General features: G+C 42.5%; 1 long non-coding RNA gene across 5 annotated transcripts; it reads left to right on the top strand.

Annotated features, from left to right (window-relative positions):
- Positions 1-562: 562 nt before the first annotated feature.
- LOC112546121 (uncharacterized) lies at positions 563-26988 on the top strand. Of its 5 annotated transcripts, none has more exons than XR_003089746.2 (5): positions 592-679; positions 3996-4082; positions 23774-23895; positions 24220-24296; positions 26847-26982. It is a non-coding gene; the product is annotated as an uncharacterized LOC112546121 (long non-coding RNA). The 5 variants fall into 5 exon arrangements; XR_012905905.1 differs by lacking the exon at positions 3996-4082 and adding an exon at positions 22700-22866 and having other exon boundaries at positions 601-679; XR_012905906.1 differs by lacking the exon at positions 3996-4082 and adding an exon at positions 22735-22866 and having other exon boundaries at positions 606-679.
- The last annotated feature ends 897 nt before the right edge of the window (positions 26989-27885 follow it).

Here is a 27885-nt window from a genome sequence, read left to right as displayed (position 1 = left end):
GCCCTAATAAATCTGTTAGTCCCTAAGGTGCCATAGGACTCCTCATTGTTTTTGCAGATACAAACTAACATGGTTACCCCTCTGAGATTTATCTACGTCATGCAGAATTTCCAACAGCAGTAGCACAAGAGAAACACAGCATGCTAGGAAAGCAATTAGAAGTGTCTGGATTTATTCAATAATAGCTAGTGATATTAAAAGTTTGAGAGTGGTAGTGTATTGTTTTTGGAACAAAACTGCCACTAGAGGTCCAAGGCTGCCTCCCAGGTGGTCTGTGGCTGGAGCTCAGCACCCCACACATGGAGCGGGAAGCCTGCACTGCTGCTGGAGCTTGGTGGTTGGTGTGCAGCTGCAAGGCTGCAGCACTAGCTCCGGCTTGGAGGGTACATGAAGGGCAGGTAAGAAAGTTGAAAAAAAGAAACTCACTGCCCCCCATGCAGGCCGCAGAGCTACCAGTGGTAAAGCACTGCCCCACCCCCTTCCATGGGAAAGTTCTACCCACTACTGGGTGTCTGCCTCACCTAGCCATGCCAAGCTTGCAGTTGCCATGGTAACAGTGGCACTTCCCTGGGTTGCTCTCACAGGGCAGGCAGCAGGTTGGGCTGTGCGGGGCCAGCCGGGTGGGGCGGGCGCTCATGGTGTGCGAGTGGCTGGTGCCCTTCCTCTTCCCTGGCAACAGGTTAGTTTGCACTGCACGTGGCAGGGGGAAGAGGTGGGACTGGGGCTGAGGAGCCCACACATGCAGGATGCAGGTGGAGGCTTGGGGCCCTTGGGGGCTTTGCACCTGTGGGGACTCGGTCTGGAGGGAGGGGTCGAGCCGCCTCAGTGCTTACCCCCTAGGTCAACATAGGCTGGACCCGCACAGGACCCCACTCCCAGCAGAGCTGGACATCCCAGGGTGACCCATCCGCCACCCCCACCTCACTGTGCCATGCCCAGCCATCCCGTTCCCCTATTTCCCTGAACCCCTCTGAGCCACTCTGCCCTCCAGCTTTATCTCCAGGCATTCCTGCCTCATCCCCTGTCCCTGACCAGATACTCCTTACACCCACCCTCCTGACCAGACACTCTACTTCAAACCCCTTCCTGCACCCTCCCCTGGCCAGACACTTACCCCCACCCTGCTTCTGCATTCACCATTACTCCTTGCACCCTCCTTCCTGGCCACACACTGAATCCTCCCTTGATCCTGCTCCCTTTTCCTAGCCAGATGCCCTACTCCCAGCCTGCTTCTGCACCCTACCTCCCACCCAGACCTTGCAACCTCTTCCCCCCTTCTGCACCCCACCTCCCTCACAGATCCTGCACTCTATCCCTATCCGTATCCCACTCAGTGGCAGCCCTGTCCTGCATACTGAACCCCTCATTTTTGTCCCCACCCCAGAGTCTAAGGGGGTCCATAAAATCCACTAACACCAGAACCCCAGAAAAGTAAATCTGTCCTTTCAGAAACCCTGAACCTCAATCCTTCCTGTCCCTTCCCCTTGTGGGGGCTGGACTGCCAGAGGACTGAGGTGTCTCAGTTGGAGGCCACATCAATGAGGTTTGGAGGTTTTTGGAGGAGTTTTTTTGCTTCTCACTTGTGTGGTCCCCAACTGATTTTTCTGTGGGTTAGTGGCCTCCAACACAAAAAAGATTCTCCACACCTGCCATAAAGTAAGAAAACATTGAACCTTTTTGTGTTGGACATAAATTAGTATTTTACTTTATTTAAAATGAAGTTTGATAAACTATCATGAGAAAATTAAAATGCTTAATCTGTTTAATATTTTAAATTAGACCATTCTTCTTAGCTCCAGCACTAACAAAATGGCTCAGACATAATTATGTAATTAATGGTGAGTTTCCATTAGCAACTGATGGTCTGTGGAGAGGTTTACATTGAGCCAGGTGGTCCATGGATCAAAGAGTTTGAGAACCACTGATCTATTCCCATAATTTTGTGGCATAGTGTCATTCTTTGGTCAGTTACTTATGTCAAGAATTTCTTTAGCCTATAGTCAAGTATGGGTATGTTAAAATCTTGAAAGCTTCAGCCTGTAGGCCTTGTATTTCAGCCCTACTTACTCAGGATACATCTAGACTGTGCCACTATTTTGGGATTCCAGAGGGATCCTGAAATAGCTATTCCATGTCTTTTGAACAAGCCCATTATTTCAAAATAGATTTCGAAATAACGGGCTCATTATTCCAACATCCCTGTAACCCTTGTTCCATGATAGTTAAAGGACATTTTGGAATAGCAGTTTATTACAAAATTTGGTGCCGTGAAGACATCCAAATTTTGAAATAAGCTATTTCAAAATTAGATCGAAATAAGATACACAGTTGAGCTACGCAAATTGTGTATCTTATTTTGACCTACGGGTGCAGTGTAGATTCACCCTTAAATCCACGTACACACTAGCCCTCTAGTTCGAACTAGGGAGGCTAATGCAGGCATTCCAAGTTGCAAATCAAGCCCGGGATTTAAATATCCCGCGCTTGATTTGCAACTTCAAATGCCTATATTAGCCTCCCTAGTTCAAACTAGGGGGCTAGTGTAGACATACCCTTTGATACCTAATACCTAACTACTAATCAATCTTATGCCCCTATAATCCTGAAACTTAACTTTATTTAGCATACAATGATTATGTATGACATGTTTGTTAATCACAACATCACACAATAAATGAATGACAAAATGATGTAATTAGCTAGGGCTAATCATGTTCCCCTCTGTCACCAAACATTGTCTTGTTTTTAGCCAAGTTCATCCAAATGCAGGCTTTTAATCATGCTATGTAATTTCCTTCCATCTTGTCTTAAAATAGGATATTAGCCATGCACTTTAATTAGTCACATTGATAATGAATAATGCATTTAAGCAGGGCCGCCGACTATTCAGGGGGAGGGGATGACAAAAGGGCAGTTGACCCAGGGCCCTGTGATTTAAAAGGGTTTGGGGTTACAGGTTGTCCCTGCTGTTACCAAAGCAGTAGCTGTGGCCAGGGCTCCAGGCCCTTTAAATCACCACGAGAACCCCTGTCTGCCATGGTCTGGGCAGTGCTGAGGACTGGCTGCCCCTCATTCCACCCCCTCCGCCAGGCCTGGAGCTGAGCCCCCACCCTACTCCGCACGCATACATTGCCCAATGTGCAGAGAAGTGTGTTGTCCGTCCTGCATCTGTTACTCATCATAGTCTAACAGCTGCATGGCTAGCTCAATATTCTAATGTCTGATAAACAAGTTGCTTTCTCTGATTTATAAAGGTGCGGGCTGTGAACTGAGCCTGTAAAGAACCGATTAAAGCCTATGGCAACTCAACATAAGGAATGCTGATTTCATATCTGAATGTTTCACTGGACTCTCTCCCTTTTAAATGTACAAAAAAGTGCCTATATTAATGTAGTATTTACATAGGCTATTCATTCCTGTTAGTTTGTTCTGTAATGTACAAGAAAGTTTTCCTGAAAGTAACTCATTTGTATTCTCAATTAGTTAATTAAATTGGCTCTAAAAGCTGTTTCAGTTTTTATTTCTTTCCATCAACGTTATTTAGGACAGTGTATACATGAAATAAGGAACTGATAATCAGAACAAAGCCAATTTCACCCTCGCTACAAAAATGTATGGTTGAAGTTTGTGACTAAACTTCATATTTAGAAAAGACAGTTGCACAAAAGGATTGTAATTGAAGGAAACTAATTTTGTATCCTAAATCATGAACTAATTGTTGTTTTGATTACTACATTCAATCCCTTTGAAAAGTAAATTTTATTCATTATTCTGTTTTACCATATTGAAACCTAGTAACTGAACTTTTGGGAGCACTGTTGAAATATCCACATATATCAGCACAGATTGGGATAGTTACCAAATGTACAGCAGAGTGGGGAACCACGGCTTGTGGGCCAGATCCAGCTCTCTGCTTAGTTTGGTCCAGCTTATGGCAAGTCTCTGCACAGTAAGCTGGAAATCCTGAACCTTGGTGTTCTCCCTACCTCCTTCAGGCCTAGAGCTTTGGGCCCGCCTCCTGTGAGGCTGGAGAATGAGCGGCGCCCCAGTGCCCCCACGTTGAATGCAAATGAGATTTACAGGTAGGTTTGGGGGGTTGCTTCTCATTTGTGTGTGGCCCTTGAGTAATTTTTCTGTGGGTCAATGGTCCCTGCCTGAAAAAAGGACCCTCACCCCTTTTCTATGTAGTAAGGACCTGATCCTGCTCCCCTTAAAGGCAATAGAAAAACTCCCTTCAATTGGAGAAGAATCAAGTCCTGACGGCTTGGTCCAAAGCAAAAACATTTCCACCAACTTCTATGGGCACTGAATCAGGTCCCAGATGAGGCTGAATTTATACTGGTGTTTAGTATATCTGTGTTTTGTAAAATACAGTCTATATAAAGAATGCAGCTTTTTCATATTATATGCCCTCTGTTTCCACTGATGTGGCCCTATCTGGTTATTCCAATAGATAGAAATATGTACTATCAGTACCCTGTGAATGAAGCTCATTAATGTACGTTCAGATTTTCCATTCATCATCTGAAGTGGCTCCAGCTATTCTAATCCTATTTCAATTTCAGTCAATGTGGCCTAATGAGACTCTTTCCATGGATTTCTTGTGTCACAGCATTTTTTATTTGAGGATAACACGAGCAAAAAGGAATTAGCAAATTGGTGGTCATTAAAGCAGCCCTTTTTATGGCAAACTACTACCTCCCAGGATTGCCTAAATCACTAAAGGAATTAATGTCTACACTGCAGCCTTAAGAGGCAAGGCCCAGGAGGACAAAAAATGCAGAAGGCAGATAATGGTGTCAAAAGGCAGACTCTTCATCAATTGTGCCCTAGGGTATCTGTCGCTCAAATGTTGAGATTTTGAAGTGCTCAGTGTCTGACCTTGGACCTCTTCCCTGGAAATGCTTATTCAATGACAAGTCCCAACTCAAGCAAGAAGTCATATTGAACTCAATAGGACTTACCCACACAAGGTTTGCAAGATGACGCCCTTCATTTGGCAACCCACCTGTTGCATGATGCAGTTGTTATAGTCTAGAGGTTTTAAGTGTGTGAGATCTGTGCCATCCTCCAAGGAAGAGAACTCTCCTGAGTGAAAATACTTAGTTTAATAAATATAAGAGGAGAGTCACAAACATAGCTTTCTCCTTGTTAAAGCATAGTAGCTAGAACATAGTAGCCAGTGAGGGATTGCATTCTTTCTATTTCCATCTTATTTTGATAGTTAGTGTATTTAAGTCTGCAAGATTTTAGTATAATTAAGATTCATAATTTTAATTAGCAGAATTCTGGCTAGTTTTTTTACTCTAATTTTACTCTAATCCTGTTTAGCTTTTTTATTCTAATATCACATTCATCTGTTTGGTACCCTTACTGCATTATTAACACGTTAAAGGTCCAGTCTGCTAAGAGCTTAGCTCTCTATTCTTGACACCTTACAGAATTAGAGTCCAAGACTGAGCTTGCATTCTCTTTCAGACTATTTCAGAACCAATGTCTCTAGTAATAATCATTACTGAAACAACCATTTTTTTACCCTCTTTCATTTAAAAAAAATATTAAAAGCATGATTTAGCTAACTACAGTGCTAAATTATAGGCAAGGAAGAAAACTTTGTTTTTATACAAACAGTTGGATGTCCCTTGAACATTAGAAAAAAAATATATTTTTTATTAAAAAATACAATTAAAGCCTCACAATTTGACATACTAGTTCCACCCATGTACATTAGTTCTTTTCTCAAAGCCCTGTCGGATTGTTTGAATATTTTATATAAAATGTATGTTCTATCTCAAAGATGTACAGCTGCTGAATGGGTTTTGAACACCTAGACCTACACATTATGCAGCCCTTTGCAGTAGTAGTAAGATGTGCCTCTATTTAAATTGTTATTCGATGGTTTGTGCTAGGACTCCTAGGCTCTTAGCTGCATATCAGGAAGCTGGAAACCCTAGCCCTAACTGTCAGCCGCTAGCCAGAAATTGCAGCCACTGGCAGACCAGCTCACCAGCAACCTACAAGGGGAGATGGTTTAGCAGAATTCAAACTGTAGGTGTACAGGAATTGGCATTTTCCAACAAACAAATGTTTCAATGGAAAATTCCTGGCCAGTTCTACCTGACCCACATTTGTGTCACCCTTACACACTGCACTATTGGTAACATTTTCAGAAGTGCCTAAGATGCATTGACAAGTCATGCCTGAAAATGGGACTTATTGACTCTAGAAAGGGTTTGTAAAGTATATTTTGAAGGCATTTTCTCTCAGTGTGTATCACCACTGAAGTCCATAAGGTGTTTCACAACGAACTGCTTTCTTTAAAATGTAATTTCTACCAATGACCTTTGTTGTATCATTAAGAAAAGTGCATTGTTAAATTAAAAGCAGAGGGTATGTATGTATTAAAGTTCCAGGTCAGAGCCATACCACGTCCAGGAGGGGCCGGGAGCCACATGCTCTCCCACCTCGTGGGGAGCCAAGGAACTAACTGCACACTCTCCCCCCACTCTGGTGGGGCTGGGAACCACAAGGTCTCCCACACTCTGAGGAGCTGGGAGTCGCATGCCCTCCTCTCTTCCCCCAACAAGAGGGAGGAGGCTGAGTGGCTCCCGGCCTGCCAGGGAGGGAGAAGGCATGCGGCTCCAAGCCCCCTGCAAGGGGGGAGGGCTTGCAGCTCCTGGGCCCCCCAGATGTGGTATGGCTTTGAACTATAACTTTAACACATACATTCTGTGTTTAAGAGGGGGCCAGCAGCCATGTACCCTCCCCTCTCTGAGGGAAGGGGCCGGGAGCAGCTCAACCTCCTCCCTCTGGGCGGGGCTGGGAGCTGTGTGCCCTCCCACTCTCAAGGGGGGCCCAGGAGCTGTGCACTGTTTCCCTCATGGGGGGACCAGACCTGTGCAGCCTCCTTCCCCCCCCCCCCGATGCTCCAGGGGAGGGGTTGGGATCCGTGAGGCCTCCCACCTCCCTGCACCCCCAACCCCGCCACACACACCCTGAACTGAGACCCCACACTCCCAGCTCACTCACTCATATGCTCCAACCTGAGACCCCACACACCCAGCCCCCTCACTTACCACCTTGCTGAGATCCTGCACCCCGGCCTGCTCCTGCCCCCTCGCCCCAGTCAGACACCCTGCCCCCAAACCCACTCCTGCACCCGCCCCCCAGCCGGACACCTACCCCCAGAGAGAAGGAGGTCGGAGAGTGTAGCAAGCAGAGGGTGCAACACCCTAGTAGACTCTGATTTGAATTATGCCTGCCCAGTGTTCTTGTTCCTTCTGTGGGCCTCTCATGATTTTCCTCTGCACCAGTAAATATTGTCTAGTTTCATATTGAAATCTAGCCTCACCATTGCACTACCACCAGTGCCAGTCCACCAGTGGGAGCTCTGGCATAGGCTCTAGCAGCTGCCTGAATTTTAAGCCGTCTCTCCGAAGCTGGCCTTTGGTAACTTTTCTTCTAAACTAGTCAGACCCAGGTAGATTCTGGATAGTGTAGAGCCTTCTCACTCAGCCCAGAGGTCTCCAGTAGATACTAAGTTTCAGGAAGATCATCCCTCTCCTAAGAGCCTCACCTTGAATATTTATGCCCAATCCACACACCTATAATGAACTTAATTGAGGTAAACAGGGTCTGTGCATGAGGGGGTCTCTGTCTTACCAAAAGGTTTTGACACTAATTTATGCTTCATTACACATTCAGTTAACTGATAACATAAGGATGGTGCCTGTAATCTCAATGGACACCTAACACACTCCTGAGGTAGAAACTACATTTAGTCATAATATGAAGAACCAGAATCCCTTGTTAAGGTATAGGAGCAAGAGTCAGGTCATCTGGATTTCATTCCTGATTCTGATAGAGCGTTTGTGTGTGACACTAGAGGATTCACTTCACTTCTCTGTACCTCAGTTTCCTCATCTGTAAAACAGGGCTAATACGCCCCTCCTTTATGGGGTGTTCAGAGGCTATATTAATCACCAGTGAAATGCTATTCATTGGCCAATAATATTTATGTAGATACTCTACTTGCAGGTTTAGTACATGAATAGCATTTCCAGGAATTTCTTAAGTTTTAGAAAGTTTGCCATTGGAAAAATAGGTCCCTTTTTTCTTTTGTATCCAATTGAGTACTAAACAATAAAGGCTATGCTGGACCTGGTGATCTGAATCTTTGTTCACCTCACCCAGAAATTCAAAACAGTTTGAATTGGCTGTCTCTGTTTCCCCCATCTCTAGTGAAAGGAAATGCAGGGCTGAAAAATGTGTCAGATGTGCCTTTGAGCACTGAGACTTTTGATTCATGCATTAAACATTTGGTTTTCCAAAATCAAATGAAGCTAGGAGTGCTACTGTAGCAAAGTATAAAACAAACTGGGATCTCAAAAGCCTTGTTGATGTTTACTGGAGCAGGTCTAATACCTCAAACATATTTACAAACATTTAGTCAAATAAAGGCCATTTAGTCATTTTGGCAAGTATTCAAGGCTCTTCTTATTAGTTTTTCACAAACATTGTATCTGATCTTGGGTTAACAAGAATATTTAGTGAAGGAATGTGATCATCATAAACACATTCACAATTGTATTCTCTCAAAATACTTGCACTAGAAGTAGTCATTTAGCCTTCCTGAAAGTACTTTGTGGGTTTGAGAGTTATTAAGAAAGCACTGGTTTACACTAGGACTTTATTTCAAAATAACCCTCTCCCTCCTCCCCCACAGTTGAATTTATAAGTGGAGCATCACACTATCAAACCCGTTATTTCAAAATAGCAGGCCTCAGAATTCAAAATCTATACTTCTGCTTTTCATCAGGAATAACACTAATTCATAAATAGTCATTTCAGATAATGGTAGTGTGGTCCCTCTGGTGCTGCTATTTCAAAATATGAACTAATTATTGCCCTGTGCTCTAAGTCTGAGGTAGCACATCCGCATTTAACGGAGCCTGCCTCAGTCTAATTTTGAGGCTTCCCATAGTGCGGAAACACTAGTTGGAATTTGTTAAATTGGGAGTTCTTAAGTCAAATTTAGTAATTTTGAAATAATTTTCTAGAGTTGACATGGCCTCAGGGAGTAGATTCATTCCCATGTGACAGTGTGCTAGGAGGCTGCTCACTTAAGCCTTTCTTGGCAAGTCATTCACAAGTAATCTACAGACAGAAACATTTATCTAAAACTAGATGTCAAAAAGTTCTGAAAAAGCTTGTAAAAAATCTATATTTACACAGGAATGAGTCAGGAGCAAAGGGCTAGTTTCATCAAAAAAATCACACTTTGGATAGTTGGCCCAGCTATACTATGAATCTTTAAAAGAATGCATCAGAATCTGAAGGGGTATGTCTAGACTGCATCCCTCTGTCACAGAGGGATGCAGATTAGGCAGGTCGACATTGCAAATGAGGCAGGAATTTAAATATCCTGTGCCTAATTTGCATAAAAATGGCTACCACATTTTGCCAACTCAGCACTTTGTCAGCAAAAAGTGGCAGCCTAGAGGAGGATTTGTCGAGAAAGAAAGCTTTTTTCAACAGATCCTGTAAACCTCCTTGCAGGCGGCATAAGGGATCTGTCGAAAAAGGCTTTCTTTCTTGATAGATCCCCCTCTAGACTGACATGTTTTGCTGACAAAGTGCTGAGTTAGCAAAATGCGGTGGCCATTTTTATGCAAATTAGGCATGGGATATTTAAATCCCTGCCTCATTTGCAATGTTGACCTGCCTAATATGCATCCCTCTGCCAACAGAGGGATGCAGTCTAAACATACCCAAGGTCTTCTAACCTTCTTTCTCTAAGAGTAGAGGCCCCCCTCCTTGACCCTTGTCCCAATTATCTTCCGTGAGACAGTACCCATCATTAGATCTTACCTTCCCTATGGAGGGCTCTACCCTTTGCACATCTCTCCCTTTTACATGCTTTCCCTCCTCATTTCCTACTAAAAAGAATTCCTCAACATTCTTGTTTCCAAGGCTTTGTAGTATGACCAGTGTTGGCCCTACAATAATATTATCTTCTTCCCCAACCCTTTCTTTCTTTGTTTTGGTATTAGGCCTCATTCATGGGTTTTGTTTGTCTGAATTCTTAAGGATTGTAGTCATTGTATTTCAATCTTGTTAAAACATTGGAGAAGAAATATAGCCTGCTGGTCTAAGTATAGGGTGTGGCATTAGAAGATGTTTTGTTCTACAGATTGTGACTACTTGGCCAAATCACATAACCTCTTTGTGCCTGTTTGTACACTGTAAAATGTATATTTTAAAGTACCCCTAACTAACTGGCTAGATTTGGGAAGGGTGAGGATTTTAGAAGCACACAGCATAGGCCTTATTGTGCTCCCATTAAAGTCAGTGGGACTTTTACCAGAGATTTTAACAGGAGCAGAATTAGGTCAATGCTGAGTGCTGTGGAAAATCCCAATTCAACAGATTCAGCTGTTTTCCTCAATATTGAGCAGCAGCAAGTCATAAAGGGCTGTTAGCTATTTTTAGTGTAAGCAACTAGAAGATTTATCCAGTGTTTTTGGGTCCTTAACACAATTTTTGTTTTTTGGAAAATGAAAATGTACATGCTTCATTTAAATCAGCGCTCTGGGGTGGGGCTGGAGATGAGGGGTTCAGTATGCAGGCTGCCCCAAGGAAAGAGAGGACAACTTCAGCCTTCTCTCACTGCAGCAGCTTGGGGCCAAAGGAGAAGCACTTCTCCATGGCTGCTGCAGCTCCAGCGGGCACAGTTGCGGTAGGAGTGCATGTCCCCTGACTGGGGCAATCCAGGTTTGTCTGCCCCCTGCACTCCCCAGCCAGAGTAAGGAATGTAGCAAATGGTGCACTGTCCCCTTGCTCCCTGCCAAAGGGGAACAGCCAGCAATGTCCCCATATGAATCTAGGGGGGTGGAGGAGGCTTTAGCCTTTCCAACTTCCCTAAAAGGTGCCTGGGGAGTAGGTGGCTTGGGGCAGTCCCAGATGGGGGGAGGCGGGAGGAAGGGCAGCCAGCCCCTTTCACCTGCCTGGTGATTCTGTCTCTTTTCTGTATGGTTTATGAGAAGCAATCCTATTCCAGCCATGCCCGTTTTCCTGGCACAATCAAAACCCTTATTAGGGACACAGAATCCTGATTAATCAGTTACCTGGTTAAATGTTAGATTAATCAGCTTAACCAGTTAACTGACTAAATGGGATTCTGGGTGGATGGAGCAGCTTCTGGCCCTACACTGGGGCTTAGCGGGGCTGGAGCAGCCTTCCACCCATAGCAGGCCATGGGCAGGGGCTTCTCCTGGGCACCAGCTAACTGTTACCTGGTAAGCATCACCCAGTTAACCTGTTACCCATTCACATACCTACCCCTTATCTTGCCTTAAGTCTGCCAAGGTTGTTCCCTACTGAGGCACTCCAACTGCAGACGATGGAAGTCTGCAAGAGGCAAGGTATTTAAGGTCTCTATAGACTTCTGCTTACAAAACTCACCAAGGTCAAAGATTTCTTGCCCTTGGAAGGTAGTTGCCACCATCAAGTGTAAAAACAAAACCCCTTCTTCTGAAACCCAGAAAGAAGAATTTGAACTTCCTCCAGAGAGGAAACCTCCCACACTCTTTTACCACAAGAGAGCTTGAGGAAAATAGAAAACAAACTGCAATCTCTGGGTATGTCTACACTGAAGAGCTATTTGGGGATACTGGAAGTATCCTGAAATACCTATTCTGCATCTACTGAAGTAGCCCATTATTTCAAAATAGATTTCGAAATAACAGGTGGCTTATTCCAACATCCCAGTAACTCTCACTAAAGGGAATTTTGGAATAGCAAGTTATATTGAAATTTTGTGCTGTGTAGCTTATTTCAAGCTAAGAGTGCTGTGTTGATGCATCCTCTGATAGCTGGCCTTTTAGTCTTTGGAATGCATACACAGACCTCTTGCTACTTTCCAGAATACAAGAATTAAATCATCACCTTTAAAAAAGTGATTTTTATTAACAAAACCAAAAGGATATACTTAAGAAAGCATACTTGGTTACTAGGTGCTACAGAGCAATGGAGTAAAACCAAAGTAAAACACAAAGAAACGTAATATCTCTGGGTGCAGCTTATATATAGTGAATGGGAGTGGAGGGGTGCACATGGATTTAGCACAGAGAAATTTAACCAAACAACAAAACAAAGTAACCTGATCACAGCTAAATATACATTTACTCACAACCCGCACTGATCTGTATTTCAAGGCCCAGTCCATTCCCATGCTCAATATTCCTTGTAGGCATGGTAGTTTTGTCTGATTACGCCATCTTACTTCCCCCAGCTCCTAGCTTAACACTCACACAAAGGAAAGACAGATGTCTATAGCTGTCTGTGGCATTATAATGTTTTTCAGCTGTGCTTAAAACAGAAACATCAACAGTGCAGAAATTTGGGAATTAGTGTGTGTCACAAAAAAGTAAACTTTACAGCACTTGAATATCTTTTTAAAAAAGGATCATTCTCAGTTAAACAATGCAACTTGCTAAAATAAAGATTAAAGAGTCACCATGGGATAATCTGCTGTAATGTTCAATTTAGAGCAGAAAAATAACTGAAACAGGTTTTGTATATCTTTTTAGATTTTTTAGTATATATTTCTAGATTTTTATATTAATTAATAAACCCCAATGTTTATTAATAAAGTAATTTTTATGGAAATCTTAAACCAAGATTAGAACCTAATAGATTTCCTTTAGTATGTATTTGAAATCTCTGGTCAAAAACATATTTGTTAAAATGTCATTTGACATAATCAGCATTGTGTGTTCATAGCATGATTTTTAGAGTTGTTTGGAGGAACCTTCAGCTCAGATTAGATTTAATAACTCAGTACCTGTGAAAATAAATCATGCCATCTGCTCTGCACTAGGTTTGATGAAATCAAGGAGAAAAACTCTTCAGGTTATAAAATGATGTAATGGAAATTTAGGGAAACGAATTATGGAATTTTCCATATTACATCAGATTATTATTCCATCAATTTTTGTATCCTACCATCAAGGCTGGTATTTCAGAGAAAAGGTAGAAACCTGCAATGCACCTGACCTAAAATTATTTGCATGATGAGGTAGTATCTAGAGACCTCAACTGAGATCAGAACCTTGTTGTGTCAGGCACAATACACCCCAGAGTAAGAGACAGTCCATTCCCCCAGGGACTTACAATCAAAACAGACAACGTGCCAAAGGGAAAACAGAAGCATACCAAGCTGAAGTGACTTGCCTCAGGCTGCACAGTAGGTCAGTGGCAGAGCAGGTAGCACAACCCAGATTTCCTGATTCCCAGCCTAGTGTCCTACTCACTGAACCACACTACATTTCAAGCTGCAACAACAATGCAAAGCTGAATGTGCAGAGGCAAAGAGAGGGTCTTTTGTCATCCCTTCATTTCATAGCTGGCCTTGCTGAACTGTCCCAGATATTGTTGATGGTACCTGGTAACATGCAGTAGACCAGTAATGGTTAAATGTGGTTCAAAAAAATCTAACAGGGAGTGTCCCAAAAAAGTACATTTCCTTTCGCTCCAAAGAAAAGATATGGAGCAGAAGAGAGGTGACAACATGACCAAGGAACATTTAAAAAAAGACAGAAAAATAAAAAGTTGTAACCAGCAATTTGCCTGGAAGATAATGGGACTGAATCCAGTAATTGTGTTTCAAATGTACTGTACTTTACACACCTATGAGGGTATATTAGTCTTAGGAAGGATCAGAAGGTATTTATAGTCCTCATGTCTTTTAAACTGCCAGTAGTTTTTAAACCTACTGATGGTCCCTTCTGCATGGAGGCCACATGAAAGAAGCACCTTCAGATTGACCTAGGCTCTATGTTTAAGTTGTGTGAAGTCAAGGTTTTGGCAAACTTAATGGTCAAAAGCTTCAATTGTTTTTAAAAACAATTTCAGTGAAATGGCTGTTTTGCATTTACAGTAGACTTCCGATAATCCAGAACCTATGGGATTTAGGTCGTGCCGGATTATCAGAGATGCCGGACTATCAGGAGGTACTATAAGCAGGTTATATATATCTACACTGTATACATTATATACTGTATATAAAGTGTTCTTAACCCTTTTTATTGTACATACTGTATACAGTATACTGTACTGTTTTCATTTTTTTAAGCCTTTTTTACCCTTTTTGCTCAGTTCAGCTACTGCCACTGTTACCTTGTGACTCTTTTTTTGCCGAAGCTCACTCACTAGGCTCTTGCCATTTTGATGCTGGACTATCGGGAGTGCTGGACTATTGGATGCCGGACTATTGGAGTTTTACTATAGTTGGTTTCAAATGTTTCTCTGCAGGGTGTATACCAGTGTTTCTTAAACTTTTTGAGACCACAGAACACCGAACAATTTTTTTTAATGCAGAACACCTATGTAAATTTTCTTCAAAAAAATTGTTGTCAGACAAAAAAAGACGAAAACAAAAATGTAACAAAAACAAAGAGATTGCAGCACACCTGGGAGTTGTTCATGGAACACCAATGTTCCATGGAATATCATTTAGAAACACTGGTCTATACAACCCCCATTCCTGAAGTGCCACAGAGAAGTAAAGCAAAAATGAAACTGACTAGGGGTATGTCTACACTACCCTCCTAATTCGAACTAGGAGGGTAATGTAGGCATACTGCACTTGCAAATGAAGCCCGGGATTTGAATTTCCCAGGCTTCATTTGCATAAAGCCGGCCGGCGCCATTTTTAAATGCCGGCAGTTCGAACCCCGTGCCGCGCGGCTACACGCGGCACGGAGTAGCTAGTTCGGATTAGGCTTCCTAATCCAAACTAGCTGTACTCCTCATTCCACAAGGCACGGGGTTTGAACTGCCGGCATTTAAAAATGGCGCCGGCCGGCTTTATGCAAATGAAGCCCAGGAAATTCAAATCCCGGGCTTCATTTGCAAGTGCGGTATGCCTACATTACCCTCCTAGTTCGAATTAGGAGGGTAGTGTAAACATACCCTAGTTTATTTTCATTTCTACCCTGAATGAAATGCAAGGGAAACAAGCTGTGTTAGCAGGAAATAGAGCAAAGCAGAACTTTAAAATTTCCTTTGTAAATGATTCTAATGATATTACAGGAGATAATTGGGGAAGCTATCTTTGTAATGGGTAAGATAATTAGAGTCTTTATTCAATCTTAGGTGTAAAGTGTCATATTTAAGCATGAATGCCAGTTCAGAGGATTCTCTTTCAAGTGTAGTCTTAAAAGGCCTTTGAAGCAGGATGCAGGTAATCAAGTCGTTGAGACAATGTCCTTTCTGGCTGAAATGGCAAGAAATTGTTTTTTCTTTGTGATCCTGTCTAATATCTGTTTTGTGGGCATTGATCCTCTGGCGAAGTGCCTGAGACGTTTGTCCACTGTACATAGCAGACGGACACTTTGGGCACATGATAGCATAGATTATATTTCTGGATGCGCAGGAATATGTGTTCTTACTCTTATAACTCACTTGGTTAGGTCCAATAATGGTATCAGCAGAGTGAATATGTGGACAAAGCTGGCAATGGGGTTTGTTGCAAGGGAAGGTACCAGGGTTGGTATTAGTGTGGAATGTCCCGTGGTTGTTGGTAAGAATCATCTTGAGGTTAGGTGGTTGTCTATAGGAGGCAAGTAAGAAAATTTCAGGGATTTTCCTCAATGATTTCTAAGATGAGAGTTTTGTTTTAAACAAGTCCAGAAGAGAGGTGTGGTGTGTGACTGAAGATGGACCAAACAATTAGAGGCTTCCCATCTGTTGTAACTCACTCTATCATTGTTTTCCTCCTGAAAGCGTCTCTGCTCCCTTATAGCTTCTCATATTATTACTGATATTCCTAGTGCTTACTGCGGTAGTGCTAGGGCCCCCTTGTGCAACATGCTGTACCAACACAATACAAAAATGGCCCCTTTCCCAAAGACCATACTTCCACAGCACTCCTAAATATGCCATGGGTCTGCTCTAGGGGATGGAATTTGGGAGTTCAAGAATGTTACTTTTCTTTCCACTATCTCCAAAGTCGTTATTCATCTGTACCCGCCTGGGCTGTGCTATTGTTTGGGTTGTGCCCTACCCCCCTCTGTTGCCATCAAAATATAGTAGCATGTAGTTGTGGAAGAATAACTCGCACATCAGGCAAAAGAAGAAACAGTTTTGCTTGTTGAAATGGCATTGCAGGATGAACTCACATGAAGTTCAGCCGGGTAGCAGCCCAAGGCCTAATTCACAGTAACAGAGAGGGTATGCCTACATAACAAGTTAAGGTGTAATTGTAGGGCATGTATACAAACTTATGCTTGCTTTAATCTAGCTACAGGCTGAACTTCTCAAGGCCAGCACTCTCTGGTCAAGCAACATCCATCATCTGGCATGATTTTAGTTAGCTGGATGTCCACTTACCATGGGTGCAGCCAAGTTTCTTGCAGTTCCATAAAGTTTGTTTATGGCCACCAATCCTGGCTCTGTGTTTTCTGTTGCTATTTAGCTTTAATTTGCCCCTAACTGTCTTCTAAGAGCCCCATAAGTAGTGAAAGTGTTGGTAATGCTGCTGGACAATATTGACCTTCCTTGGTTCTGTAAATTCTCTGGTTCAGAATCGATCAGATCCCAAATTTGCTGAATTAGAAAGGCTCAACTTAAAGTGCATGTAACAGTAGTAGTGAAGATGCAATAGCATGGATCCTAGCATGGGTCAGCAATCCAAATACATTGCCAGTGTTTTCAGCAAACTTGGAGGCTGGAGTAGGCAATAGTCCACTGTAAAGCTCATCTTGCCTCATTCTGACTACCATTGTTAACAGAGCTATCTAGATTAAAGCAAATACAGGTATGTCTACCTGCACTGCAATCATACCAACATTTGTGGTGCATATGTATCCTGAGGATCCCTTATCCACCTATGATAGTGTAAAGGGCCTTCAGATGGGTGGAAGTGACATTTGTGCACATTTCGAGGCCCTTTTACACTGCCAGAATGGAGTACAGAAACCTCTTAGTGATAGACGGTGTCTAAACTGCATCCCTTTCCTCAAAAAAGGGATGTAAATTAGACACTTTGAAATTGCAAATGAAGCCAGAATTTAAATTTCCCATACTTCATTTGCATAATGGTGGCCGCGGTTTTTTTTCAAAAGGGGCTTTTTGAAAGAAAAACAGCTGTTTAGATGGGGATCGATCAAAAATAAAACCCTTTTTCAAAAGATCCTGTACTCCTCATTTTTTCAGGAGTACAGGCTCTTTCAAAAAAGGGTTTTATTTTTGATCAATCCCTGTCTAAACAGCCGTTTTTCTTTCGAAAAGCCCCATTTTGAAAAAACGCTGATGCCATTGTGCAAATGAAGCATGGGAAATTTAAATTCTGGCTTCATTTGCAATTTCAAAGTGTCTAATTTACATCCTTTTTCGAGAAAAGGGATGTAGTTTAAACAGCATAAATGAAAAGTAGGAACCCACGTCATACTTTGTTTTGTTCAGCACTGAGCTTACAATTGGTGTTTAAATGACTCTTTTGTGGATTACAAAGATCTGAAGTCTGCTTTGTGATCTGTTTTGGCTTGCGTTCCTGACATGTATCTGGATGTTGTACAATAAAAGAATATCAAGCACATTTAAAAGAAGGCAGGCTTTGTCCAGTGGAAGGGATTCATGCCTCACAAAAATGTGAAGTCACATCTGCATTCTGCACCTGGGTAAGTGACTCAGCAAAATTTTTGTTGAGCCACGGGATTTGGCTTTGCCTCTTCCTGAAAGTGTGACTAGTAGCGGTGAAGAACAGGGCTGAATAAAAGGCTGGAATCTCTCAAAAAATCTAGCTCTGCAGACAACTACAATTCAGGGTCTTTGCTGCCAGTTGGAATGAGAAACATTTAATTTAATCTTGAAAGTTAACTTTGAGGGGTCTAGTTCACACAAGCCTAGCAGAGACTGTCTTTATGATCATGAACATAGAATTGGCCATCAAAGGCCTTGATTCTGTTAATATTTATGTACATGCTTAATCCTTCTACTGCAAAAATATCATGGGATCTGGGGATAAGAAAGATTGTTTCCTGCCATACTCATTACATTACCTGATTTATTATATGCTTTGAAAATGACCTTGCCCTAAAATTTCAGCAACATCAGTTACCAACTTCTAAGGAAGTTGTACATATTAACAGGGAGGTCAAGAGCTAAAGCAAAATTCTTCTAGCCAGGCATTAGAGCAGCAGTTCTCAAACTTTTTTGGCCCGTGGACCACCTGGCTCAATGTAAACCCTTCTGCAGACGGCCAGTTGCTAATGAAAACTCACCATTAATTACATAACTATTCCTAAGCCATTTTGCTAGTGCTGCAGTTATGGAGAATGGTTTAAACAGATTAAGTGTTTTAACTTTCTTGTGTTAGTTTATCAAACTTCATTTTAAATAAAGTAAAATATTATGTCCACATAAGGTTTCAATGCTCGCTTTATTTATGGCAGGTGTGGGGAACCTTTTTTGTGTTGGGGGCTACTGACCCACAGAAAAATCAATTGGGGACCTCCCAAGTGAGAAGCAAAAAAACTCCTACGAAAACCCCAACCTTCACTGATGTGGTTTCCAACTGAGACACCTCACTCCTCTGGCATTCCAGCCCCACAAGGCAAGGGGAAGGGACAGGGAGGATTGAGGTTCGGTGCTTTCCATAGACCAGATTTACTATCCTGGGGTTCTAGAGTTTGTGGATTTTATGGACCCCCTTAGGCTCTGGGGTGGGGACAAAAATGAGGGGTTGAGTGTATAGGACAGGCTGCCAGTGAGGTGGGTAGGGATGGGGTGCAGGATCTGGGAGGGAGGTGGAGTGCAGAATGAGGAAAGGTTGCAAGGTCTGGGTGGAAGGTAGGGTGCAGAAGCAGGCTGGGAGTAGGGCATCTGGCCAGGGGTAGGGAGCAGGAGCGGACCAAGGGTATGATGTCTGGCCAGGAGTAGGATGTAGGAGAGTGCTTGGGGTAGGGTGTCTGGCCAGGAGGGAGGGTGCAGGGGATGTCTGGCCAGAGCTGGGGGACAGAGTTGTTCAGGGGGATTCAGCGAAAAGAGGAAGTGGGGTGCCCCTGGGGGAGGAGGCAGGGAACCTGGGCATGGTGCAGTGAGGTGGGGGTGGGCAGGTGGGTGACACTGCGGTGTCCAGCTCTGCAGGGGATGCAAAGCCCTGAAGGTCCCCGAGCCCCCACCTATGTGGGCTCCTCAGCTGCAGTGCCGCCTCCTCCCACTGTCACTGGGCATGGCACAGCCAAACCTGCTGTCTGGGAAGAGGGAGGGTGCTGACTGCTCACGCACCATAAGAGCCCACCCCACCATCCCCGCACAGCCCAACCTGCTGCCTGCTCCACGGGAGCAACCAAAGAAAGTGCCACTGTTACTATGTTGACTGCGAGCTTGGCATGGCCTAGGCAAGGCAGACACCCAGCCACAGGCGGGACTTTCCCATGGAGGGGGTGAGGGGGTGCTCCTCCACCTGTAGCTCTGCATCTAGTGCCAGAAAGGAATGAGTTTACTTTCTTCACATCTCCTCCCCCCCTCCCCCCCCATGCACCCTCCAAGCCAGAGCTAGTGCTGCAGCCTCATGGCTGCGCACCAACCACGAGGCTCCAGTGGCAGCAGGGGCGTTGAGCATGAGCCACGGAGCACCTGGGAGGCGGCCATGGACCACTAGTGGTTCACGGACCGCACTTTGAGAACCATTGCATTAGAGAGTAGGGTCATTTAGGGAACTCCTTCTGTTGAAATTTATTGCTGCCAGAGTCAGATGAACTTTACTCAGTATTAGGATGATGCTTTGCCATTAAAATCTCAACATTTACCTCCTTAGGCCCGGCAGTAATTTAAACGAGAAGATATTGTGGTTTTTATTGTGGAGCGGTGAATGAGTTGTTAACATTGTTTTCTGTACAGGGCATATTGTTAGTCCCCACTGCTCCAAAAATGGAAACTTTAGCTATTTTGAATTTAAGTAAGTGACATTTCTATTTAAAAATAAATTCTACCTATATTATTAACATGCCTCAAGGGTTCCTTGCAAGGCAGTATGATGTATCTATGGCATCAGACTGGGACTCAGGAATAGGGCTAAGTGAAAAACTATTTTTCTTTATTGTGCAAATATTTCTAAAACAGGAAAAGATTGTCTACATTTTCTGCAGAAATTATAACAAACTAAAATAAAAAATAAAAAATAGACTTTCAGTCAAAAGGTTTTTATTTCTGGGAATTTTGTTTTAGACCAACTCTCCCCTGCAAAAAAAATTCCCCATGGGTAGCAGATATTTAGTTTAAGCAAAATTTCACTTTCTAATTGAAAACCAGTTTCAGGATCTATTTCCTAACTTTGCCACTTTGTCTATAGCCCTCCTATATGACCATATACAACTCCCTTAATCTCTCTGTTTCAGTGCTGTACTACAACACAGAGGCAGAGACTGCATTACCTCTCCCACCATTTATATATTTTTTGTCTATGAAGTTTGCAAGCACTTCAGCACAGAGGCTGTCTCACACTAGGAGTATGTACATATCCTAGAACAATGAGGCTACAGTATCTACTGGGGCCTTTACATGATATTGTAATATTAAATAATTAGAATTCATAAAGTAGTATTTATAGTGTTTTAATTTAAGCAGCTTTACACAGCTGCTTATGCATCAATACCGAGCTGAACCAGTATCTCATTATGTCTGATTTTAAAAGTGAATGGAAACTATTTATTTGGCAACATTACAATTATAATTTGTAGAATATATTTAACATGTTCAAAGAGATTTACTCTCCTCTCTGTGCCTTCGCATTAATAAGCGCGTGACCCACACAGCGAAGAACAGATTCTCACAATACTTCAGCATTAGTTAATACATTTCTGAATGCTTCCAAAGCCCATTGGCTCAAGAGCAGCAATCGCTTCCAGATTTTCTATTCATTAGTTGTGTTCATATTATGTCCTTATCTACTATACACAGACTCTAACCTCTAACACTGATAATTGAAATGTAAACACATCCTCAGTGACCTATACCAAATCCTGACCATGTATTAGATATTTGATTGAAAGCAACATCATTTATTTATATGGTCTGAGCCTGTAGGACTTGTTTGTTTAATGTTGATCAAAAAAACCCTCTGTACAGGGCATTTCAGTACTATACTCTTTCTACCATCAAAGTAGTCTGACTTTCTTTGATAACCATTCCCTGTTACGTTCCTCAGACAAGTAGAAGCAGTTTTAGAAAACACTTGTAAAAACACACAATTCTGTGTCACATAGATAGGGGTGGGGAAGATAAAAAGATACAGCAGCAGCAGGCAACAAACAGAACAGGCTTGAGGCCTACACTATCTGGCTACATCTAGGATTACGCTGCACCAGGATAAAGCGGTATGTGTGAAGCAGATTAGTTCCGTCAGCAGTAGAACATTTGAGCTTACACTACCAAAGACATGCAGTAAAAAAACGGTATTCAAGGACAAAATCTGTTCCCTTCTTAAAAGTCAGAGAAAGAGCTCAAAAAATACTGCATGTATCAGCTGTTAACATTTCTGGGACTACAAACAAGCAGGCTCTGTCACAGCAGACTAAATATAGCGCAGCCTGTGTTGTCTTAATGCTGTGTGTACCATCTAAATTACTTGACACAAAGTTGATTTTTCCCCTTGAATGATGCTATGACTCAGAGAAAAGCCTCAGTTTAGGGGATGTTAGAAGATGGAGGCCTGAATCCAAATTCACAGATTAAAGGGTTCTGCTTCCCAGAGTTATAGACCTTTTTTCTTTCCCAGAGTATCCAAATTATGGACAGCAATATAAGGCAAAAATACATCAGGAAGAAATAAAATATTTCATGTTTTAAAGCCTGAGGAACCTAGAAGCACTACAGTAGGGAATATGTACTTTAGAAATGGTAGTTTAATACACAGTCTTAGAAACATACCTGACATTATGAATGTTATTATTTCTTTCTGCCTTTACCTCTCATAGCAGGCTTGTTTGCATCTATCTTAATAAGGTCACACCAAATTACATTTAACGGAAAGTTATAAAGTCTTTTCTGGACTGAAATACAATTTTTGGAATTTTTCTAACTATGAAGTTCAGTTTAATCATAAAGGACCCAAAAATGACTAAGTATCTTTATATGAAATATTTATATTCCTAAGCACATACCTTGTTAATTTTTCTATCAGAAGCAGAGATGCACTCAACTACTAACCACATCATACCATTATTATTTTAACCTGAAAATGTTACATTATTTTTCTCTATTGGAGGTAATATGCTCAGATGACATAATAGAAAATACAAAATTATGTCAAATATACATTTAGGTTATCAAACAAAGCTTTAATGATGTATGCCTAGTTAGCTAGGTATGTGGGGAAAAGGGGATTTGCTTCAGTTATTCAAATGCTAAATACTTAGCTATGCACTCACTACATTCAGCATCTTAACTTCCCATCAAATGGCACTATGTGATGTATTGAAATCAGAACAGATGTTGATGCAAAAAGCTTTCCCTCAGTTATATAACTGCATTTTTTTTACTGGGATCTTTGCATCCAAGATAAAGGATGCCTTTTTAAAATTGTTACTCCTCAGAATATATTGTAAATAGAGCCACCTATTTAATTATGCACCATCTCAGTTTTCCTCCATTGCATGCTGTCCTATTTATGGTCTTTTCTTACCTTTATTTTCAGATTCTTTCATTCTCCTCTTCCTCCTCTTGCTGCAGATCAGCAGGAAGCCCAGCTGATTTGGGAAATGCTGACTTTTGATTTGTCATTCACAGCCAGTCATAGGTCATGCAAGCTATGTCCATCAAGCCGGGGAACTGATGTGTGATAATTGTATGCAACTGTGTATGGTATGGGTTATAGTTAGAATTATACAGAATCAGAGAAGGATGGGGATGTGAGCAGACATAACACATTTTCTAAAATGTGGCATGGAGTAGGATCTGGAGTCAAAGGATTTCCCCTTAATTCAGATCTGAATCAAGTTTCATTTAAAAAAAAAATCTAAATCCTTTGGAAAAATTCATTGATAAAGGGGCACATAGGTAAAACTGCATCCAAAAGATGTTCTTTGTAGAGAACATTGAAATCAGAATGCATGATAATCAGCAAATGATTGTCATTCTCCTTGGGACGACGCTTGTGGCAATCAATTCTATCCCTTATTGCCTAAAAAAAAAAAAATCAGAAAACTATTATAGGGTAAAGAGAATATATTGTAGTGGACTTGAAGCATGACCCATGTTGTGTGGATCTATAAATGCCCTCACTAATTATTAGTATAATTTGATTACTATTCACCCCCATAATCCTTATACAGTGCAACTATGTTCCCAGCAGGTTTAGGAGGAATGTGTTGTTTCTTCTAAGCACGTTTCAAACCAGTTCCAGTGAAAGTTTTACATATCTTTAAAGGTGTTTATCTGGCCCATATCACCATTGTATCTGAGCAGCTCACCATCTTTAGTGTATTTATCCCTCCTCTCAACACACCGGTGATCAGATGCCTTCCAGATCTTAGCTGCCAAAATGAAAGTGATATTTTCTTTCAGTTTGTGTCTCTACATGTGCAAAGGAAAACGGGCCAGAAATATTGTCTGTAACTAGACTCTCCTCTACATGGCCAGTTTCCCCAAATCCAAGATGGGCTTTTAGAGGGGCCCAAAGGCCTGAGAACCATCATAGCCAAAAGGAAAAATAAACTAAGTAGAATACAAGCAGTGAAGCTAAATTACTAAATATTTGCATTTCATGCAGCTTGATTGTACCTATGGAATTCGCAGGGGAACAGAGCTGAATTACAGTATTCCACAAACAGCAAGGACACTCCAAATCTTGTTCTGCTGAGAGTACAAAAGATACTACTTTAAACAACCTTGGTGAGTAAGAGAGGAAAGTACCAGGAAAGGAACAGATGCATATTGGAATATCAGGCTGTTGCTCCTGAAATTAAGGTCACACAGATGAATTTCAGAGGTTCTGGGCACCAGCAAGTCCCATTGATTTCAATGAGGAACGGGGGAGCTCAGCACTTCTGAAAATCAGGCCACTGGTGAAATGCTCTGCCATAATGCCAGCTGGCCACAAAAGAACCCTATGACCAATGGTGTGTTTTAAACATTAAATGGGAGGTAACATGGTAGGAACTGGGGGAAGGGGTGAACAGACTTTAATAAGGCAAAAATGTAACTTGCTCTATTTAGGCTTGGAATTGAATGACCCCACCAGTGAGAACTGCTTGAGCACAGCCAGCCCTGCTGAAGGAGGAAGAGAGTGTATGGTGAGTGTTTGTTCCTGCAGGGAGATGGCCATTCACAAACAAGCAAAAAAGTAGACATGATGTAACTGTATTCTTTTGAACAGACTTTTTAAACTCAATACACTGCCTCACATTACTAACCCTATTTTTAAAACAATCCATAAAACCAAGCATGCTCTTGCTCACTAACAGAAAAATAACCAGCCCCCTAGAATGTTATCAACAAAGTCCTAGATCCCTTTCATGCACTAAAGAAAAGTGATCTAGTCTGTTAGGTAGTGCCTGGCATAGCCATTCTTAGCCCACCATACCAGCCCTTGAGAGTTTCTAGTTTTGGAAAGAAGTCGTCTTTAAATTATTGGCTAAAAAAAAGACCAAACGCTAACACGTGTTGGAGATTCTTCCACCAGTTCAAGACTGACGAGTGTTGCTGACAACACTCATTTGGGGTATTCATAGCGTATCATCTGGCAAAGTCACATTCAAGATCATTTTCTCATAGTGGGCTTGATTCTGCATTGCCGTGAACCTTATGTCATTTACAGCTGGGTCAATTATTACCCTGTAATTGACACAAGTGGCAGGGAAAAATCAGGTTCAGTCTATTGGATCTGCAGCATCTCACAACAGAAACTAATGTGCTAGAAAAGCACCATGGCAGACATCCTGATGGTAGGTTACCAAATGTACAAGGAGTTAAGACCTCCACCAGTAAGTGATGGAAAGAGCATCTCTCCGCCCTAGATTATCTGAAAAATAGGTACTAATCATTTATGGTAATATTGGTAACATCAGTAACTTTCTAGTAAGGAATGTGAAAAGTATAGTAGAGCTAGAATTTAGCCCACTGCTACCAGCTGGAGGTACTGGGAGAATGGAAGATGCCTATAAACCAATTGCCTGGAATTGTCTCCCACCATGAAACAATTGCCCCACTCATGCACACAGCAAGAGTTTTAATAAACAGGAGCCAAAAACACTTCATGTCAAAAGGCTTCCTAGTCTAAAAGGGAGTTATGTGGATAGTTACCACAAACGATATCTTGACTGGTAAGTTTTATGGTCTAGTGGAGAGAACCTACAACTAGGAAATAGGATTTCAATTCACTTCCCTACCACTAATGACTCTGGGGCCTGGGATAAGTCACTTTCAAGTATGCATCTCCATTGTCTAGTAAAATGGCAATAAGAATGCCCTCTCCCTTCACAGGAATGGAACAATTTAATTCACTGTTTGTGCAATGTTTTCAGATTCTTGGATACAAGGTACTAGATGTAAACGCAAAATGTATTCTTATGATAAAGTGCCTGTAACCAGGTAATGGTTTATAAGTGCAGTTGGGCCAACTTATATTTAGGAACAAGATGTCTAAGCTCATGTGCACACACTGTTATATTTACCAGCTGAGCAGAAAGGCTTGTTCTTCCCTTTGGTATTTTCTTTAGGACAAATACAATCATCTTATTAAATGTTGCTTCCCACTCCTAGAACATTTTGTTTTAATTCCATATTACCCTGTATTTGGCTCATCCATCACTACAGTGTAACCTCGTCTTTGTGGAGAAATAAACTGTTACATTGGGCAACGAAAACCTTACCATGCTTTTTGGCTTATGATATAAGGGAGAGCTCTGAAACGTAGCAAGAGGACATCAGAACTGACTCAAATTCATATTTCATTACAGTCTCACTGAAAGTCCAGATCTGTTTTTAATCTAAAACAGGCCTTTCCAGCGTGCTGAATCAGCTTTGGATTAGAAAGACAGACACCTATTTGTCCCACAAGAGTAACTGCTTCTGGTTCATGTCTCTTTAACCATTGTTCTTCCTAGTGCATTGAACCTAAATTAATGGAGATTGCCTATCTCCTAGATACTGGAAGGGACCTTGAAAAGCCAGTGAGTCCAGTCCCCTGCACAGCAGGACCAAGTACCATCCCTGACAAATTTTTGCTCCCATCCCTAAATGGCCTCCTCAAGGATTGAACTCACAACCCTCAGTTTAGCAGGCCAATGCTCAAACCACTGAGCTATCCCTCCCCCTTAATGAATGGTTGCAATGATGGCTGTGTGATATTCATGACAGTGTCTCTTGCTCATGGAGTGACGGAACTACTGCCCATTGACTCCCACAAAAGCCACAAAGCTCATCCAGTGGGATTCAAATAGGAACCAGGCCTTGCCAATGGAAGAATTTAGCTGGCTCCAGGATTCTTGCAGTCACAAGTACATCAAATACCTCTTGCATTAAAAATGACCCACTAAATGTTCAAGGGACAGCAGAAAGACACCGCTGTGGAGTACCACACAGACAGCTGATCCCCTAATTAGGTGTGGAAAGTCACAAGGCAGAGACAGGGAGCCCTAGGGAGAAGTGGCTAGGCTTTTTACTGATACACACTGGGAAAATTTCTTCTGTCCTCGATGAATGAAGACTCCTGCTTGAAAAGTTTTAAAACTGGTCTTGATAGGGACTCAGGCACGAGGGTGCCCAGCCCAAACTTTCACATGCATGTAGAGAGAGACGTGTTCAAGATAAATGAAGGATAATCAGTTTTGTTATTCTTTCAGCAGCCCTTACATCCTGGAGAGAGATACACAGATGTACCTGGATTTCTGGGCAATTGCATGAAAAAGCTCCGTCATGTGATTCATTTGCATTTGTGAACATTACACTATAAGCAATGCCTTCATTGGGAGAAACAATGAAGCAACCAGAGACACAATAACCCCAGGAGCAGAGAGATGTATTAGTATTAGAGGGTCAGAGGAAACAGTTACTCAAAAAGCAAGTTCTTCCTGACAGTGTTATCTTCCCAAAGTGGCCCCTGTAAAACCATTCTGCCAAAGGAATAAATACATCTCAGCACTGATCCAGGTGTTTCTATCTCCAAACTGACTTTCTGTTTGGGCTGTTGCTAAGTGAAGATCCTGTACCATTCTGGGTCAGTGGACGGCTATGCTGACTTACAACACAGGCTGGGCATAATAGGAATTTCTTGTTCCTGGGTCAGGACGGGTGTCAAACAGCAAGGTGGTTATACAGTTCAGCAGCGTTGGTCCTGGGTCAGGGCGGGCAGCAAACAAACAAACAAGACTATGGTTCAATTGCGATGGCTCTGGGTCAGGGAAAGGCAGCAAACAAACTAAGACGTCTATAACAGTTTGAGGCTCAGGCCTGTCTGCAGGCTGAGTCGGGGGTCAGCTCTCCCAGCTTTGGCAGAGAGCCAACAAGCACAAGGGTTTTTCCCCTACAGGGGGAACCTGCCACCCCAAGTGGAGAGGTGGCGGGGGGACGCAGGCCTGCCCACTCTACTGAGTCCCAGTCCAGGGCCCTAGCAGTGGCAGCATGGGCAGCCACTTGGTTGGAAGGAATCCAGGCAGCAACGTGTTGCCCACTCGACCTCCATCTCATTAGCTGGTGCAGAGTCGGCTTTCCCTGGGACATTTCCTAATTCCCTGTGTGGACCATCCTGGCATGACTGCTGTTTCTCGGGGTCTTCTGGGAGCGCCAGCGCTGGGATGGTATCCATAGGCTCTGGGTCCCTCCCTGGTCCTGGCAAAACAACCTCAGCTCTGGGACCTGGCACAGACTCTGGTCCCCTCAGTC

Source organism: Pelodiscus sinensis, chromosome 9 (genome assembly GCF_049634645.1).
Source record: "Pelodiscus sinensis isolate JC-2024 chromosome 9, ASM4963464v1, whole genome shotgun sequence".
Lineage (NCBI taxonomy): Eukaryota > Metazoa > Chordata > Testudines > Trionychidae > Pelodiscus > Pelodiscus sinensis.
The sequence above is the reverse complement of the archived record's forward strand: the minus strand, read 5'-3'. Positions and strand labels throughout refer to the sequence as shown.